The sequence below is a fragment of the Mustela putorius genome, unplaced genomic scaffold, assembly GCF_011764305.1.
Source record: "Mustela putorius furo isolate JIRA1106 unplaced genomic scaffold, ASM1176430v1.1 tig00000813_pilon_pilon_pilon, whole genome shotgun sequence".
NCBI lineage: Eukaryota > Metazoa > Chordata > Mammalia > Carnivora > Mustelidae > Mustela > Mustela putorius.
The window spans coordinates 6,826,538-6,838,834 of NW_025421485.1; positions in this window are offsets into that span (position 1 = coordinate 6,826,538).

Genomic DNA, 12,297 nt, shown 5'->3' on the forward strand with positions numbered 1-12,297 from the left:
TCTTCCCACCCCCTAAGGACGACGCCTGCTGTGCACAGACCCCACGGGGGCGTTGGGAGGATTTCAGGAGTGAATACAACTATCTTGGGTTATAATATGATGCTGCCAACTACTTTGAGGCCCAGGGATGAAAGATGCTGTGTGAAAGAGCATTGTTATTGCATTTTGTTAAAAATATGGATCAAAGGCTGGCTGTACAGTAAGTGCTAAATGTTAATTATTGTTATAATATCATAACAAAGCAGATGCCAGGATGCTAGATCCCACGAGAAAACCCATTATAATAAGCCAGTGTGAAATGTACATATTACAAAGATATTTGACAAGGAGGCAGATTTGGTTTTGAAATCTCAATGAACAATTAAGTGGAATAAAAAAATAACTTTTAATGCTATGAAAAATATAAGTGTCTTGACAAGTCTTTAACATAAAAATAAGAAGCTGCCTTCTCCCCAAAGAAAAGAGGCAGTATTATTGCTTTTTTCCCTCTCCGAGCAGAAGATATATTTGTGGCATCCTTGAATGCAGGAAAAAAAAAGGCAATATTCTTCCTTACAATGACCCTTAAAATATCTCTTTACAACAGAGATGAATTGGGGAAAAATTCTCTAAGTTTTTAATAGAGTAAATATAATTTTTTTAAAACTTCAAATGAGTTCATGTTCTACTGCTTGTTTGGCTTTCCTCCTCCAAATGCATCCTCTATTTGAAGGCATTAGCAAACGGACTTTTGCGAGCATTTATAACTGCCAGCAGCTCCTCTGAGCTCAAGCTTGTCACATGTTTTCAGATCTAGGAAGCAGAGTACATCATGTAATATCAGCGAGGCAAAGGAGGAGGGAGGGAAGGGAAGCCACAGAAAGACGGATTTACAGAGAGAAAACGGTCCTAAAAAAAAAAAAAAAGGTCAAGAGAAAGTAATTTCCACGTCCTTGTCGTTTTTTTTTTTTAAGATTTTATTTATTTATTTGACAGACAGAGATCACACGTAGGCAGAGAGGCAGCAGAGAGAGGAGGAGGAAGCAGGTTCCCTGCTGAGCAGAGAGCCCGATGTGGGGCTCAATCCCAGGACCCTGAGATCATGACCCAAGCTGAAGGCAGAGGCTTAACCCACTGAGCCACGCAGGTGCCCCTCCATGTCCTTGTGTTTTTAAGACTGGAGTATGTGTGAACTCACCTACTCGGTCTTTTTGGGGGGAAACACTGTGAGAAATGAATAACCAACTCTTGGGGGAAAGTAAATGCTTGTATTTGCAATGGGGTATGTTCTATCTTTCTGGAAGAAAGAGAGCAAGTAAGAGGACTGCACATCCCAGAACAAACCTACAGGAGAGTAGTTACCCTCGGCTTATACTATTATGGCCAGACTATAATTTCCTTGGCCCCAGCTCCATGTTTATATGCCCTGACGCCCAGCGACATACCTGATATTAATTCATTCAACACTAACATCATCTTTTTTCTTTTTAACATTTTCTCCTGTTACTCTAACTTTAAAAAAATGCATCTGTTATTAGAAATAAATAAACACCTTTTTTTTTTTTTTTTGGTTAAATGTGCCATGTGTTCTTCTGTGTGAAAGGGAGGTAGGAAACCAAATGTAAAAAGGACTTATTTGGGATTGAATTGAAACAATTTAGACTTCTGTTATTGAAAAAAACAATTCAGGATGACTGGCAGTAAAGCCCAAAGAAGCCACTGTCCTTGTGTTCAGTACCTTAAAGGGAAAACACCCTCTAACACATGCCTGCCCTTGGAAGGCGGTGACCACGGCCTGGGAAATGTGTGCTCCACGAGGGACTGTGTGGATAGCTTGTCTTTCTCAGGACACAGTTTTTGTTTTCCCAGTCCCTGTGATATCAAGATTTCATGAGAGTGCTTTGGTAGCCACTTGTTAAAAAATAAATGGAGACAGGAGTGGCAACTTCAGCATCGTTGTCAGGTTTGGGGAAGGGAAGCCGGCAGGCAGACTGAGCCGGGTGAGGCATGTGAGCGGACGCGAGGTTGGAGGGAAGGCTGGGAGCAGCTGTGTCTTCCAACCAGGCCTGTCCCAGATTCTTCTGGGCAGGTGATCCCCCAAAGTGGAGTTGCTGAAGAGCAGAGATTACCCCCCTTAAAAAAAAAAAAAATCTCCACCATTGACAGCTCTCTCTTTGTTTGCTCATCAGCAACTGGTCTAACAGTTAGGGACTTTCAAAATGGTGATTTGGGGTTTGGGTTGATTCCTAAGGCATTTCATTCATTTTACAACCAATATTGTCTGTGAATGAGAATTTACTGTGAGCCAGGCAGAAAGAAAGAAAAGTTTGATAGGACCCAGGCCTGCTCTGAACCTGCTGATGGCCTCGTTGGAAACAGAGCCATGCCAAGTCAGCAAGTGCAGAAAGATTACAGAGGCCATGAGATAAGAAAGCATGGGATGCGTTAATTCTACCAGAAGTCAGACAGCTGTCGGACAGGAGTCAGACAGCAATGACCTTTCTTATGAGTAGGTGAGTTCATCAGGTGGACAGACTGGGGAAGAGCAGGCAGGCAGAAGGAACAGTGCGGGCAAAGAGGTGGCAGCGAGAAACCAGAAGGCGGAGAAGGGGAGCAGGTGGAAGTGGGCAGGGACGAAGGTCAAGCTGTGCTCAGGCCTTCTGACAGGTGCTGATGGGTGCTGATGGGTGAATTGTGTATCCCCAAAATTCGCCTATTCAAGTCCTAACCCCAGTCCCTCAAAATATACTTGTATTTGGAGATGGGGTCCTTACATTAAGTCATGAACTTAAATGAGGTGATCCAATCAGATTGGTGGCCAGCAGAGAGTAGGGACACAGAGATACACAGGGGGAAGACCGTGTGCAGAGACACAGGGAGAGGGGCCTGGCAGGGCCTGGCAGAACCTGGCAGAAGCCCCCTCCGCGCCCTCAGAAGGAGCCAGCTTGGCCTAGGACCTCTGGCCTCCAGACTGTGGGATAACACGTTCCCGTCGTGTAAGCGACTCAGCCTGTGGTGCTTTCTTGCAAAACCTGAGGAAACCAAAGTGGGGCCAGGTGCTGGCATTTCGCACTCATGAACGCGTCTCTACCGCCCCGCACCTGATTAAAGGTACTCCGGATTCACCAAGTCCGGGCTGGGGCTGAGGCCCTATTCCCACCAAACCCTTCACGAGGACCCAGCGGCCCCAGATACACGGTTATAAAAGCAAATGTCACGTTAGATCTCACAGCAAGCTCTTCCAGTCCTGGTGCAGCTCTCCAGCAACCCCGCGGAGACCGGCCTCCGCCAAGACCCGCGAGACGCAACCTTCCGCCGGGGCCGCTGCCCTGGGTTCGGCCACGGCCAAGCGGACGCCGGAGGGTCGGCCACGCGGCTGAGGCCGACCAGCCTCCACCGAGACCAAGGCCAGGGCCAGTGAGAGTGCAAGGCCGGGCCCTCGGTGCTCCTTTCAAGCTCCGCCAGGGGTTCGGCGCTCACAGTTGGGAACTGCGTGACCCGGGGACCCAGGCGAGGGTGACCTTGCTGGAGGGACGGTGCAGAGCTGTGGGGCAGGGGCGCCGCCTGGGCCCGGGCTGCGGGGGCCGGGGTGCAGGGCCGCGGTCGGCAGCGCAGCCCCCAGCCTCTCTTTTTCACCCCGAGACGGCGACGACCGGGACACCTCCGCGGCGGACCCGGCTTTGCACAGACCCGGACTGCTCCGGCCTGGGCGGGAAACGGGAACGGCGGAGCCCCGGCCCCAGGTCCCCGGAGAGGCCGGCGGCTCGGGGCGGGGGGGGGGGGGACCAGCGGGGCCGCCTCGTGCCCTGTCGGTGGGACTGGTGCCCCCGCCACGGAGTACAGCGTGGAGGTTCCTCCGCAAATTCCCAGTAGACGCGCCGGTGGCCCAGCAGCCCCATCCCGAGGGCGCCTCCGAGGAGGGGCTCCGGCCGGGGCGGCGGCGTCGGGGCAGGGAGCGGGGCGGCTGCGGGGCGGGGAGCGGGGTGGCTGCCTTCGTCTTCTGGAAGCCGCGGCCGCGCCCATCGACAGGCGAAGGGACCCTGGCCCGCTGGTGCGGCTGTGCTCTGCGCGGGGACGGAGGGGACCCTGGCGAGGGCGACAACGTGCGTGGAGCCGAGGACATTCTGCAGAAGCGAGTAAGTCAGGCCCTGAAAGGGCGATGCCGTCTGGTACTACTGTGAAATCGGAGACAATGGAAACGAAGCGGCCAGAGACCGTAGGAAAGTGGTTGCCGGGGGGCTGGGGGATGTGGGTAAAAGGGAACAGACTTCCAAGTAGGAGACCCGGAGGGTCCGAGGGTCCGACTCTAGTGGATGACCCTGATGTCATTGAAATTTGCTGAGCGAGTCACAGGATCCATGTGTGAGGTCACCGAAGGGTCCGCTAGACTGTGGGGTTCCTGTCCCAGTGTGCGCCCGCGTCCCGTCACACAGTGTGCCCTTGGAATATCTCACGATTTTGTCGGTGAGGCCTCAGGAAAGCTGAACACACAGAGACAGGCTGGCTCTCCCTCCGCTCCCTACCCCCACCCGCACCAACAGCGGCCAGCAGGGCCCGAACTCACAGACTCTTCCTGAGGGCCAGTGCCGGGAGACGCCCAAGGCCGCGAGGGAGGCATAAGGAAGGACAGCGAGGAAGTCGCAGCGTCTGGTGGCTCTGGCTGCAGCGCCCGTGAGACACGGCCCGTGCCTGGCCAGATGGGCGTGAAGGTGACATTGTTCTGTGAGATGCTAGAAACCCATGTTCTTCCAACAGCAAAAGTGCCCACGTGGTACTGTGCCAGGTGGTTTCAACAACCAAGGCTTTTTAAGTGATCATGGCAAAGATAGAGCGGACAGAACGTAGCCAAGCCTCAAGGATTTCACCAGCAGCCATGTGTCTGCTTTCGGTGCGTGCTCACCTTGTTCTAGAGCACATGGCATCATGTGTCCTTCCCAGGTGTTGCAGTCGTTTTCATAAGGTTTGGAAGAGGTGACATCCCCGAGGGAAAGCCACATGGAGGTGTAGATTGCCTGAGCTGGCCTGGAAACCAGAGTTACTCTTAAAGCTCATGTGCTGCCCACTGTCTCTGCTGTTTTCTGCAGCAACTTCTGCCCTATGAGGCAGCCTGTCCTAGTGTTTCGTAAAAATGGTGGAAGCCAAATTATGATCTGTTTTCTTTCCAGCTCTGATGCTGGAGGCAAAGCCACCGCACCCCTCAGTCACTGAGGAAAGCAGGCTTGGTCTCCCCGGAGGTGTGAAAGGCGTGGAGACCCTGGTCCGGAGGCGGGTCTCTCCAGCCATGGTTGTAGGTTCACATTTTGCTACACTTCATTAAGAAGAATTGAGCACTTGGGTTTTCCCAGGAGGACTCTGCGTGTAATTACTAGGCCCCTTGCCTTTGGGTGGGGAGTGTCCCACATCTAAGGACAGAAGACGGCCCTCGTGGCTTTATTTAGCTTGTAGGATTTTTTTTTTTTTTTTTGATTGAAGATGCTATGAGGGAAAACAACCGACAGCGTGTGCTGAGCTGTTTAACTATTCATCATTCAGAGTGTGTGTGATTTATGGCGTTTTAAGGAAGAACCCTCCTCAGTGGTTTTTGTATGTGTGTTTTGTTTTGCTTTTAAAGGATCCTGAGATGGGAACTAGGGGACCGAGGTCTTCAGGGTTAGATTCTTTAGGGACAGCCCAGAGTGGCATGAGGAGAATGTCATGACAATGGCTCGACATTGATATCTGGGTGTGTAAAAGCGTCTAATCTTCTGCGCTTCTGTACCTGCTGACTTCCCTGGTTTATCTGTCTTCCCCGTGGGACTCTCTGTCTCCTCGGGTGAGGACCACCAGGGTGGGCTGTCGGCCTTTGCGGGTCTTGGCTGTGTGGGGATTGAGGGGGCAGGGGGACCAAAGAGTGGGCCAAGGGAACAGGCTCATGGGGGCTTAGAATCTTAAGTCTATTATCTTGGTCATGTAAGGGCATAGATTTTCTGGGTATTGAAATTTATTTCTTGTGGGGATGAAAAACTTTATCTTTGGATAAAATTCTCTTTGGAGGCTGGGTTGCCTATTTGAGTAGCAAAGGAAGTTCAATTGCAAAATTCAGTGTCCTAGAAACAAAGGTGTAATAATTATTTTCTTGACAATTCCAATATGCAGACCCCTATTACAGAGTAGTTTTCAGGGTGTTTGTTTCTAAAATAACTATTTCCTCTGGTCATAATAACTTCACAGTGTGGAAGGCTGGGGACCAGCTTCAGGGTAGACTCAGTGTGTGCTGCTTTTATGGAAGCACTGGTTAGTGGGGTAAGACCCTTCTTTATGTTTCTGGCAAAACCCAGTGAAGTATTTCCTGAAGGAGACAAGTGGGCAGCAGGGTTCAGAGCCACTGTTCCATGGGAAGCTGCTCTACTGTGACCCCAGAGGTCCAACTAATCCGAAGGCAGCTTACGACGGGAACATTTGACATCACCCCTCCGCCCTGTTGGGCCATGGCCCCAGCACTACTTCTGGCCAGGCTTGGTGGCCGGCAGTGACGTGCCCTCCAGCACATTGCTCTGGCCCTCTGGAAGTGCGGCGCTGCTCGCTCCTCTGTGACACGGCCCACAGGAGACGAGGACCTGACTTCATAAGGGCAGCTCATTGCCAAAATCCAGTCCAGAGTCTGCACATGGACACCCTCAAGGGCACGCTCATTACACAATTAGATCGTAGGTGATTAATGGCCTTTGGCAGCAGTCCACACTGAGCACAGAGATGCCCATACCAGGACTGGGCAATTCCAGGTTCGTCCTTTCCCTCAAAACCGCTCAAGGAGAGCTGGTAGGGAGTCCGCGAGCTCTGCGGGAATCAGCAGTGGCTTTGGAAAAGGAAGAAGCTTCAACTTTTCTAAAATGTTGGCCGATGACTCTTTTTTTTTTTTTTTTTTGCTTAGGGAAAATGTCATTGATAAATCCTGAAGCTAAATGTAGAAACTCTGGAGGAAAAAAAAAATAATGGTGGGATGAGATGTGGTTTTTAAAGCTAGCGAAAACGTTCTGGAAAATTCCTGGTAACCGAAACTAGCTCGTGAAGCCAGCGACTTCCAAACCAAACATATCTACTAATTTATTCCTCTGTTGAGTAATTCTTTGTGGATTGATTTGAATGTAGGCATCCAATAAAATCTAATCTTTGGCATGCAAATAAGCTAGGGCTTGTATGGGTGTCAATAAAATGTAGTTTATCTGCAAATCAGGTATTAGCTTTGTGAAAGAGGTTTTTTTTTTTTTTTTTTTTTAATTCTTTTGGCAGTTCTAGGAAACCTTCAGTAGCCCAGCAGACGCTGAATCCATGTTGGGATGCGAGAATGAAGAATCAGCCTCTCCCTTCATGCTTACATTGTATGCCGGGACCGTAGAAGAGATTCCCAAATAAAGCACGTGTTTCTGTAGCAAGCATTTACTGTGTGCGCCGCGTTCCGCGGAGGAAGGCAGGCGGGCAGGGTGCAGGAACGGGTGAGTGCGGACGGAGGTGGAGGAGCCGCGGGCAGGTCGCATCACAGGGTGGGCTGTCGAGGCCGAGCGTTCAGCGTGCGCGTTGCCAACTGCGGAGTGTTTGAGGACGCGGCGAGGCTGGAGGGAGGGGGGGCTCCTGGGGCAGGAAAGACCTGAGCCTCTGTCTTCCAGCAGCCCCATGGTGTCCTCAGGGGGCATTCCTGTGGGCGGCGTGGCGTGGGAGCTGGTGGCCGTCTCCTCTCCGGGTAAAGGCCCTTCGTGCCTCCTCCCTCCTGACCTCTGCTGGCTCTCGGGCTGTGACAGCGGCAGGGGGCGCTCGCTTTCCCCTCCAGCCCCTGGCTGCTTCTTTGCTCCCCGGGAGGAGGAAGCACAGGCCAGTCTGGGGGTAATTGTTCTTCCTTTGTGTGCCGGGAGCCCCCCTCGCCCCCAGCCCCGGGAGCGCCGCCCGCAGCAGGTCTCACTCTTCTCATTTTTAAGTGGCGGTAGGCGGGGCGGGTGAGACCCCACACCTGGAGCTGGCATGGCGTGGGCATGGCCTGTCAGTTGGAAAAGGAGCCAGCCAGCTCTGAGCTCTGGTCCCGCCGTCCTGGTGGGTTCCACAGTGTGGGCCCTGGTTACCGTCTCCTCCTGCAGGTGTCCGGGAGCCGAGGCGCACAGAGCCACACCCCAGTCTTGAATTTTGCCATTTGCTTGAGAGTCTTTCATGTGAACACTTCTAGTCCGGAATCGTCAGGATACGGTGGCCCAGAAGTTGCTGGTGCACCTGAATTGCTTGGCGTGTTGGCATGTGGGAGTCCCATAGGCTCGGGCTGGCGGGGAAGGGCACCTCTTGACTGCTGAGCTCCTCAAGGTTAAGGTTCAGTCCAGGGCTGAAGGGGGTTGCGACATGGGGGGAGTCCACTAAGGTGGGAAGTCTGATCCCAAGCGAGGCCTTCCTGGAGCAAGTTTAGGTGGCTGGCGTTGGGACCTGTGGCATCAGAGAGCCTGGGAGATGCTGGGTCTTGTGGTGGCGGCAGGGGCTGGTCTGGGATGACAGCAGAGGTGGGGCGGGAGAGGAGAGGAGTGGAAACTGGAGTGAGGCAACAAGCCACATCTGGTGTTCCAGTGGCCCGCTGTGTAGACAGCGCAGCCCCGTTTCTCTTAAGGCCTGACATAAGGAGAACATTCTGTTCTGTCTGTGTTCACATCCCCTTTCTGACTCTGTCTGGCTCGTGTGCCCCTGGCTGAGAATGGTCCTGCCCTTTCTCCTTAGATGTGGGTGATAACCTTTCCAACGTGCACCTCATCTGATCCCAAGTATAAATGTTTGTGAAGAAAAATCAGCTTGTTATTTTAGCTTCAGTATTTATACCCACCCATAAAACTACACATGGAAACGACAAACAAATTTATTTGCCATTTTTGAAAATTTGGCCCTTAAAGGGCATTAGCAAGAACATTGTGCCATTAGCACAGATTGTTTTTAAAACACTTAAAAAGATCCAAATTCTGCTGAATTTGGGGGCCAAGTAGATTGAAAATTGCATCTTGTATTGCAGAATCTTCATGCGGTTTAGCTGTGTGCATGCCGGGAAAGAGTGCCATTTAGACATGGCCTGTGTCACACATGGTGGTGATCCCGCCCTGGGCCACAGAAGGCCACTCTGCGGGTATCTGGAGGAGACCAGAGTGTCTGGTGGCCTGGGTCCTCCTGCAGAGGCAGGGCCCGAGGGAGGGTGAGGTGGGCTTGTTGGGGACTTCCATGCCTGAGGGTGCCTCGTGAGCTGCCAGCCCAGATCCGCGTCCCGGGAGCAGACCCCGTGTTGCCGCAGTCTCACCGGCCTGCAGGAGTTTCTCACGGCCTGTCGGATGAAATCCACAGCTCTCTCTGTTCTTCCCTTCTACACAGGCCTCCGGCTCCAGCAATACTGAGCATCCTGGGTTGCCTCCAGAACTGGTCTGCCGGGACCCCTGTCTGGCACGTCCTTGCAAAGAAGGGCAGCTGAACGTCAGCCTCCCGTCATGTTTATGGCCCCCGCCCCAGGTTAGCCGGTCACAATCTCTGTCCTGTTGCAGGCGGTGCCCCAGTCGACCTTGACGGTGTCTGGAGCAGAGCCGTCTGAGGCCACCCTGCGGACCTCTGCCCTGGCTTCAGCCTGGCCACGGCTCCACCTTCAGTCTTCCTGGTTCAGTTTTCCTTCTGCTCTGGGCCTGATCTTTGCCAAGTCCCCTCTTTTCCTTAGTGACTGTATAGTTTCTCAGGGCTTATTATGCATGTTGCTAAGGTCTTCCATACAATATTTGTTTCTGATACCGAGTCCTTATCACCCGTGAGGAGTGATGAGCGTCCCGCGGGCAGATCTGGCCAGCGTTGTCATGTCGGCCCCACCACGCTCCTGACCCGTTCCAGGCGGCTTGGCAGTTTCTGTAGCTTGTGAGAAGAAGACCTTAAAGGACTCGGCCTTTCTCTTTTCTCGTCCAGCATGGTGTCAAGACTAGGTTCCTATCAGCTTTGTGATGTCCTTCTTGGCTGGGTCATGCAGAGTTGGAAGGTTCCCTGTAGGTTCCCGGCAGGACGTGATTCAGAGTTACCCCAGTATTGGTCCACTGCTCTCTTCTCTGGAGGTCTATGGCTTTGTCAGTGACAGAGCCATGAATTGTTGATGTCCGTCACCCAGAGTGAAGTAGGAATGCACTGGATATGGTTGAATGGACGGAGGACTCCTTACCTGGGGTGGGTGAGTGGGAGGCAAGGAGAGAGGAGAGAGACAGGCGAGTGACAGCCGCAGGCCTCCATCTGCACACTTGAGCACACATGCTGGGGCAGGGTGCATCGGCAGAGGATGGGGAGTGGCTTTGAGAGGCAAGTCCTGCTAAGATCAAATCACTTGTTGGAATCATCTCATTAAGTTCATCTAGTGATCTTGCTGTCTGGGGTAGAGGCAGGCCAGAGTGGCTGTACCTCTGGACTTGGGGGGCTTCCAGGATCTACATGTGTGGGCTGGCCATTGTCAAAGGTGATCTGTCAGGGCCTGCTGGGGGTAGACATGAGCAGAGGAGGGAGTGAACCAGGAGCACCCAGAGTCACCCCTGAGAGGTGCCCTCAGGGTCATTGTCAACAGCAGAGGGGAGTCGCCGGCGGAACGCAGCCTGTGGCGGAGGAGCTGGGGGTTGCGCGCAAGGCTGTCTCATCGGGGACGGAAGGCTGGAGGCCGGGGTGCGTGAGTGTCGTGGTACTTGGCAAGGGAGTGGAGTTTGATCTTGTGCGTGGGGACACCCCAGGTTTCCCCACACTGTTTGTGTATTCGTGCCATTCTATGTAGAAGGAAGGAAAGTACTGGTGTGAAGCTCGGCTGCGGCTTGTGCTGGTGGCTTTAAACTCTGGCCCCCGGTCACCAGGATCCTGTTAAAGTGCAGGTTCCTAAACATCCCCACAGCAATTGCCGTTCACTGGCCGGAATGAAGACCAGGAGTCTGCGTTCTTACCAAGCACCACAGGTGGATCTGACACAGCGGGTTCTTCTAATCCAATTTGTAAACCATTTCGCTGGGTCCCCATGGGAAGGACACCTTGGCTGTCAATTTAGGAAAATGTGTGAAGGAACCTTTTGGTTATTTGTTGGGATCATGGTGGTGGGGAGAGTCCTGTTAGGAAGTTGAAGCCCAGGGCCAGTAACTATTTTCTGTAGAAGGAACACAGGTGCCTCCCTGGGGTCTGGGGGTGATTCTGCTATGAAATGAGTTGGGGCTTAAGGGCAGATCCTAGGAATGGGAGTTGTAGTTGGGAATGGTGGCAGGTAGAGGCACAAGCACTGGGGAAGGAGATGGCCCTGCAGCGAGGGGGCAGTCTGAGACCCCCGCTCTGGTGACGAGCAGTCTTGTGGAATGTTATTGCTGGTTCTGTGCAGTAATTTCCCTCTTTTGCACCTAGACCTTCAGCGAGAGCCTGTTGCTCATAGAACCCTAGGTTAGGAGTGTTCTGGAGGATTAAAGACCCAGATCCCCATTCACCTTTAGAGTAGAGCGTGGGAGAGGGAGGTCATGGCTGAGGTGGCGTGGCGTTGCCTGGGGCCGTGACAAGGCACCCGCAGCTGCCTGGCTTACAGCAACGGAAATGTGTTCTCTCATGGTTCAGGAGGCTAGAAGTCTGAAATCAAGGTGCTGTCAGAGCGGTGCTGCCTTCGAAGCCCGTAGGGGGTCCTGCCTTGGCTCTTGTTCACTTCTGGTGTTGCCTGTCAGTCCCTGCTGCTCCGTGGCTTGCGGCTGTCTCTCCAGTCTTCCTCTGCATCCTCATGTGGCGTTCTCTGTGTGTCTGTGTCCAAATTTCCTCCTCTTCTAAGGACACCTGTCGTATTAGATTAGGGCCTGTCCTAATGCCCTCATTTTAACTTGAATCATCTGCACATATCCTATCTCCCAGTAAGGTCACAGTCACAGATGCCAGGGGTTAGGATATGAACATCTCTTTTTTGGGGGACACAGTTCAGCCCATAGTAGATGTTCAGGTGTGAGAGTGCTCGCCCTTCCGGATATCCTCACCTCTCGCAGAGTCTTCAGGAATTTTGGAGGGGACTGAATTTTTGGAAAACTTACAGCAACCTGTAAGCTGGAGGTTTGGGCATTTTTTCAGGACATTACGAGATAAGGTGACCCCAGATGAACTCGGGCCCGCTCTGGTTACACCTGTGTCATGAGTGGTGGCAGCTTAGTGCACTGTGTGTCAGATGAGTTACTAACGTCCCCTGTGCTGCCGCCAGCTCTGCGTCACCACCAGGAGATCCGAGTTCTGGCTTGGGTAGGGCCAAGTTAAGTTCTCCATGAAGACGGATGCTTAATAAATGCTTCCAGTGTTCAGACAATTAAGTGG